Raw genomic sequence first — 7,865 nt, forward strand, 5'->3', positions numbered from 1 at the left:
TCCCCCGAAACTGGATACTAATCGGCACTAGAGGGTAGTCCACCACATCCCCGTGCACACACCTCACTTTAACCTTGCAGCTTGTATCCAATGCCCTCTGTTGCATCAGGCTTTGAATGAATGGAGGTTTGGTTACAGCCCGAATCCACCAAAGCCTGATATGTACCCCCCTCAATACTCACAGGTATTTGGTACAGTCCAGCTTGATCGGGGGCAGCCGCTGGGGAGTAGGGAACCCGGATCAATGCTCTCACTTCCATCATTGGACACCGGTCCAGAAAATGCCCCGGGTCCCCGCATATCCAGCAGGCCAGCCCAGGCCTTCCCGCCGCCCCAGCGGCAGAAGGATGGCCAAAAGATTGGTGGAGAGAGGAGAAAGGGGCGGAGGGACCAGTAGCCCCTGGAAGGCCCCACTCCGCTGTGGGACACGAGGGGGCACATTACTCCGCGACCTGGGAACAGGAATAGGGCGAGAGGGAGAGGGATGGGAAGGAGAAGAGAGAGAGAGAGAGAGAGGTTAAAAAGGGGCTCACCACCCCCCGGGCACGCCACCAGATGGTCTTCAGCCAGCTGAATAGCCTGCTTCAGCGATGACGGGCGGTGGCACCGGCCCACTCGGCCGTCCCCCGAGGAAGCTGAGCGATGAACTGTTCCAGTACCACCAGGTCGACCACTCCCTCGACATCGCGATCCTCCGCCAGCAACCACCTGCGGCAAGCATCCCGGAGCTGTTGGGCCATCACGAAAGGCCGGCCACTGTCCCCCAGCTCCCTTGACCGGAAGCATTGCCGATGTTGTTTGGGGGTACGGCCGACTCGCTGAAGGACGGCCCGCTTCAGGTCGTCATAGGCCAGGAGGTTCGCTACAGGCAGCTGTTGGGCCGCCACCTGTGCCTCCCCAGTCAGCAGCGGGATGAGGCGCACCGGCCATTGGGTGCGCTCCCAGCCACACGCCTCCGCTGTTCTCTCAAAAAGATCCACAAACGCCTCCGGATCGTCTTGTGGACCCATCTTCATCAGCGGGACGTGCGCTAAGGAGGAGACTGCTGCTGGGGCGCCCTCCCGGCCCAGAAAGCTCCGAAGGACTCGCCGGTCTTCATCCTGGGCTTAGACCAACAGCCGGAACCGATCCTCCTGCTCCAACTTGAGGTCCATCAGCGCCTGATGTTGGGTTTGGTGAAGACCGGCGAGTGACTTCACCAGCTCCGCAAGTGGCGTTGCTGTCGCTGGCTGCATGGCGGCATGCCGGCTTCCTTGTCCCGGGTTTCGGCACCAGTGTAAAACAGTTCATTAGATAATGGACAAGGAAGACAGGGGTGGCGAAAAATGCTCTTTATTAAATCAAAATAAAACAGGATAAACAAAAGTAAACTGCGGCTCGGCTCTCTGCCTTTAAACATATATATCCGCACACACACACACTCCTCAGCTCTGCTCTCTCAAAGATCCCGCCCCCCCTCGCCGGTCTGATCGGCGCTTATAAATCCTCTCTCCCCAATCACTGGAATTACAAACAGGTGTTAATCATTAATCATTTGACCTCCTTATTACCGCTCGTCCCCACATTCTTTCTCCCGCTGCAGTATTTTTGGCTTCCCACGCCCACCTCGCCACACTCTGCATTCCACTCACAACCTAAAGATAGTATGAATATGAAGCTCTTAAACACATAACATTTTAGATACCATCTTAACACGTAAATATTATATTAACTGATGAGCAGTTTTCTTTATAAGAAGTAATTTTTTATCATATAAACATAATTAAATATGTGAACATTTTCACATTCAGCTGCATACTCCTCAAAAAAAAAAAAAATATATATATATATATATATATATATATATATATATATATATATATATATATATATATATATATATCATTCAATGGAAGAAACATAACTTTAATTTAAATTTACATATATGTGAATTCTAAAAAAGCAAGACTGGGCATCTGGCATGTTTGACATCTGCAAATGCACAAATATTGTGTACATAAAAATAAATAAAAGCATTATTTTCAGTAACTTGATATTAAAACACATTTGACATGTTTATGATTTGTATTTAGGTTTCATGTGGGAAAAATCAAGTAAAAAAGGTGTCAAGGGGGAAATGAACAGTGGATGGGTTACCTGTAGTTTGAGCCCGACAGAAGCAGAACACACAGATGGAGGACAGGAGTGAAGAGAGGAGAACACACACCGGACACACACTGAACAGCAGCGTCCAGCAGAGCACACAATCAGGAGATGCAGAGGTGGATTCTAAATAAACACACACTGACATGCTGTTTATTCAAAAACAATAGTAAAGTTCTTTGGATTGTAATAATGAGAGTAATAAAAAATATAAATTATTATTATTATTATTATAATCATGTACCTTATACTTAATTAAGTACTCAAACATACTTAAATATAAAGTTGGATATTTAAGTATGTTTAAGTGTTTAAGTAAGTATATGTATGTATCCATATACAAACAATATTTAAAGAATATACAGTTTTGTGTAAATCTGCTTTGAAACAATGTATATAGTAAACAACACTAAGCAAATGAATACTACTGATACTACTAATACTACTACTACTACTAATAATAATAATAATAATAATAATAATAACAAAGCAACAGTAAGCAGAAGTACTTTCTTACCTTCCAGAGTGAGACGAATTGTTTGGTTTCCATTGTAGTATACCTTAGATGAGTGAAGGATGCCTTGTTCATCTTCGTGTAGCTTATTCTGTTCTTCCACACAGTAGTACAGTCCCAGATCAGAGACACCGATGTTAGTAATATGCAGATCATAAGAATTACTGTAGCTGTTGTGGATAAAGCTGAACTCTTGCCCATTTCTTAAAACCTATTATGAGAGAGGGTTGATTTACGTGAGAGCAGTTTCTTATCCATACAATGAGGGAACCGTAAGTTAAAGAACGATCACAGTAGAGAGTGATGTTGTCTCCTGGTCTGACTTTCACTCCACTTCTTCTCCATTAGTCCGACTGAACATCAAAACACCTGCAATAGTGCAAATAAATTTATAAAGAATTTAAAAATGCATTATGAACTAGCAGTTGATCATAACAAATGTTGAATCTTTCTTACATGAAAGCACAGTGAGAGCAAATCTTTACCTCTCCATCTTAGTGAGTGTTTGTGAATAACTGACACAGATGAGTGTCTTAATGCAGATGTCAGCTCTTATCTGATTGGTTCACGTCAATGGATAGCACTTGAGACAAAGTGGTTTGGAATTAGAAATGAAAAAATAAGAGCTACATTGTTAAAAAAAAAAAAATCTCCTCGATTTACTTAAAACATATGATGATTTTTTTGGAAATATGGAAATATGATTATAATATAAGTCTGTGTGTTCCTCTTCATTTGCGCGGGGTTTCCAGACCAAACCAATGAAACACGAAGGGAAGTAGGGTAATTATTTTATATTGAGTAAATGAAACAAGGTTATTGTTTGTTGTGTGTGTGTGTACATCAGAAGATTGGTTGAGATTACTTAGATACATTTTGTAAAGAAAAAAAAGCACATTGCCTTGTATTTTGAACAAATGCAGATTAATTCAAAACTAGATGTACTGTATGAATGTAAAGACAGAAACTTAAGATTTTATTGTTAATATCACCGATTTTAATATGTAACATTTACATCCACCCAGATTATTTTTTTTCCGTGTGTGTCAACCAATCATCAGTTGTCTTTAATTTAGTTTTAGTTAGCAACTACTCATACTTTTATTCCAGAAGAGCACATGGTGGACAATATAAACTGGCCTTGCAAATCAAAATTTCCAAACAAATTTTGAGCAAATGAGCTTCTCTAATGAGATTATCAATCAATTATGAACACAATAACAAACTACAGATTGAGAATCACCCCCAGAGACAAACTCATTAAATTCTTTGATTAATAGTTGCAGGTCTAACAAAGAACTAAATAAAACAGGAAACCCACAACCTTTTCGGTCTGCTCTGAATGCAGATGAACTCATTATCTGAGCTCTCAGTTTAAACCTTCTAGTCCATCACTGATCCCCAAACGCAAGTATTTCCATCAGCCTATGTGCCTACGTGTGGTTTTCTGTGCTGATTAAGAATGCATGCATTTGCAAGTGGTAGCTTGACCCAAATCCACAGCTGTTATTGTAGATATAATACTACAAATTAAAAATAGTGCAGTTTATTAACTGGTTCTGTCCAATTAATAGGTTAATGTGCATCTGTCAGAAGTACCTATTGATCATGAGTGGGTTGAACTCCAGAGAGAAATTCTCAGAGAAAAAGTGTTCAAACTTCAGCACATTACAAGGCGATATGCACATATTTGAGTGCAACCACAACTCAGTAATCGCACAGAAGAAGAAGAAAGTAAACTGATTCTGTTTGATTGTACCTGTTGTTGATTTGAAACAGAGTGATAATTGTATATTTACTCCCAACCAGCTTGACCACTATATGCTTTAGTGGAAGCACGTCTTCCGTTCATTTAAAGGGTCATAATGAGGAATGGAAATTCCTCTTTAAACAGAAAAGAGCACTCTACTTTGGAAATGCAACTCAGAACTGTGATAGATTACGTAAATATGATTACCGTTTAATTAAAACTTAATGTTGAGGAGGTCTACAAACTGTTTGTAGGTTAGCTGTCGGAAAACGGGCTTCATGCAAGACTTCCACAAGCAATCCGGCAACCCGGTAAGTAAATAATTAAATTCTGATGTGTCATATGGGTCATATATATATCTTTTTTTTTTCTTTTCATAATTTATTTATGGATGATGGACCCATAATGGATATGATATAAACTAGTCATGTAGGATTTGTTAACAAATTGGTCTTTTGAGTTGGATCAGTTTTTTGCTTGCTCTGAATGATTCTTCATCGAGTCAACAGCACTCAGCACTCAAGTCAAGGCAAGCACTTAGTTTAAAAAAAATTATATATATATATATATATATATATATATATATATATATATATATATATATATGAAGGGTTCAGATGCAAAAGCCTCTAAATGCCATCTGAAATTTTCATCTAAAATTAGTATTTTTATCAAGCTCCTATGCTTAGGTTGAGTCATTTTACTTTAATGGCAATGTGCAGATCCTTTTCCAGGCTATTAAAGTGAAATAACTGAACATAAATATAGGAGCCTGATAAAAATCCAAATTTTAGATGAAAATTTCAGATGGCATTTAGAGGTTTTTGCATCTGAACTCTATATATATATATATATATATATATATATATATATATATATATATATAATTTTTTTATTAGTTTCGCTTTTGAAGTTTATAAAAAGTCAACTTAATTTTAAAATGAGTCAATCGTTCATTCATTATCTGGCTCGGCTCAGTGTTCATCTTCAGATCTCTCTTCACAGCAGTTCAGTCAGTGTACTGTTTGAGTACATGATTTACTCCAGGATTTTGGTTTGTTTGAACTCAGAGGGAGTGTCAGCCACATTAAAAAAGTTAACAGCTTAAGTCATTTGTGGATTAATGCTTATTGGAGACGCTAAACATTTCAAACGATTCAGTTAGTTTTGGTGAAATGGTTCAAGAAGATCCGGTTACATCGAGTGATTCGTTCGCGAACCGGATATCACTAAACTGCAGTGTCTTGAACTCACTCACAACAGACATGGAAGAGAGGACAATGCTGAATAAAGACTTAGTTTTTGCTATTTTTGGACCAAAATGTATTTTCGATGCATCAAAAAATTCTAACTGACCCTCTGATGTCACATGGACTACTTTGATGATGTTTTTATTACCTTTTTGGACATGGACAGTATACCGTACATACATTTTCAATGGAGGGACAGAAAGCTCTCGGACTAAATCTAAAATATCTTAAACAGTGTTCCAAAGATGAATGGAGGTCTTACGGGTTTGGAACGACATGAGGGTGAGTCATTAATAACATAATTTTCATTTTTGGGCGACCTATCCCTTTAAGCAGAAAAGAGAAGAGAAATAAAAACATGAAGCTAGGATACATTTAGTGTTGCTTTTGTCGACAAAAATTAGGAAATGTAAAAAATGTTGTCAATGAACCTTTATCACTTGACGAAAACGAGACGAGACGCAACGTAAATGCTGGTCATGTGACGATGACTATAATTAAATGTATAATGCAATATTGTCGATGAATAAAAATGAGACTAAATGTGTTTTGCAAAATAAAAACTATGCTAAAATGTCTTTTTATTTTCGTTGACCAAAACGAGACCTAACTAAATGTTATAACGTTATTTTGTCTCGTTTTGTCGCGTTATTATTAGGTGTGTTTGACTTGAAGCATGGCTACAGACGGCAATCAACGAGAGCAGCCGCATGTGGTCAGGGGTGGACTTGAAAATGGAGCCGTCAAGCCGGACACTTTCTGCTCCTGTTACTGACACTTACGCAGTGTTCGCGAACTTTATCACAGATTAAGTGAATTAAATTTAAATTTGTCAAATACACAGATGTTTCAAAAACATTTCCATGAGCAACAGAAACACTTTATATCTACTGCTTAATACAGCGCCATTTTTTCAAGAATAGAGTTCAACAGTCATATACAATTTAAATGCTAATAAAGTGGGGGTATATATGCTTGTATCAGTGTTGTATGGTAAATGTGATTCAATACAACTGTCACGCTATCTGGTCTCTGTTTCCCTGGGTGTCCACTAGTGGTCTTACTTCCCCATAAGCACCTCACTGTAGGCACTACAGTTCTCACTAGCCTTGTCCCTTCATCACAGTAATTGCACTCCTGTTAATAGCACTCAGGTGACTTCACTTGTTAGTCATAATCCTCCCTATATTATCCAGTCCTTTTCTGTTTGTCTGCATGAGACCTTACTTTCCGTCAACAAGTTTCCTTGCATTCCTAGCCTTTGATTTCCTGTTCCTGTTTCTGTTTGTTTGTGTTTTGGACTGATATTGGTTATGACCCCTGCTTGTTTAGTTTCTGATTTTGGATTACCCTATTAAACTCACACTTCACTTGGATCTTCCGTCTCCTGTGTTCCTATACCTGACAACAACAGTGCGACTAAAATAGAAAAAAAAAAGCTTTTACAGTTTTACAGATTTATTGGAACTGAAAAGGTTAGAATAACCCGAAACACACGTGATCGGTGTCATGCGATGAATCTGGCCAACAGCTGTGTCATCATGAGCACTCCTGCAATCGCTCTGGAGAAACTGCTGCAGCTGAGTCAGCCGGCAGCTGTCGAAACACTTTTGGTTTGCTGTACTTTGATGCCACACGTGACTTGTGGCGTCTGCGCCATCTCAAGTCGGACAAAATTTCTAACCGGCATACACTGTTTCAACTGGCATCCTGTATGTGTATTAGGTGAGGGGTTTGTGACTATTCGTAAAATCTAATAAAAAATGTTGTGTCTGATTGGTCAAAATTCTACAATTATGACTAGTCAAAATGACATTGTAGATATCTTAATTCCAATAATGACAAGTCTTAATTGCAATAAAGATATCTGAAAATACAATTGTGTCTATCCAAAATTATATTATGAATAGTCAAAACCAAGTTTTAAATGTAAAACAGCTTGCCATACTACAACGAAATTCTTCCTAGGATGGTGACATCACATACCCTAAAATTTACATAAACCCTGCACCCCGACTCAGCCTGCCAGCCCTGCCAGGAATCGCCCAACCCTGAAGACCATTAAGAAGTCCCGACGGCATCCCGTGTTGCTGGCCTGGGACAGCCCCAAAGATGGTGGGTCACCCCGCTCCAAGTTCTAGTCTCTGTGACACATGTCTTGAAAAGTAAAGTGTGTGTGTGCGCACACATTGTGTTTTTACTGTAACAA

This window comes from Carassius gibelio, chromosome A1, assembly GCF_023724105.1.
Source record: "Carassius gibelio isolate Cgi1373 ecotype wild population from Czech Republic chromosome A1, carGib1.2-hapl.c, whole genome shotgun sequence".
Classification (NCBI taxonomy): domain Eukaryota; kingdom Metazoa; phylum Chordata; class Actinopteri; order Cypriniformes; family Cyprinidae; genus Carassius; species Carassius gibelio.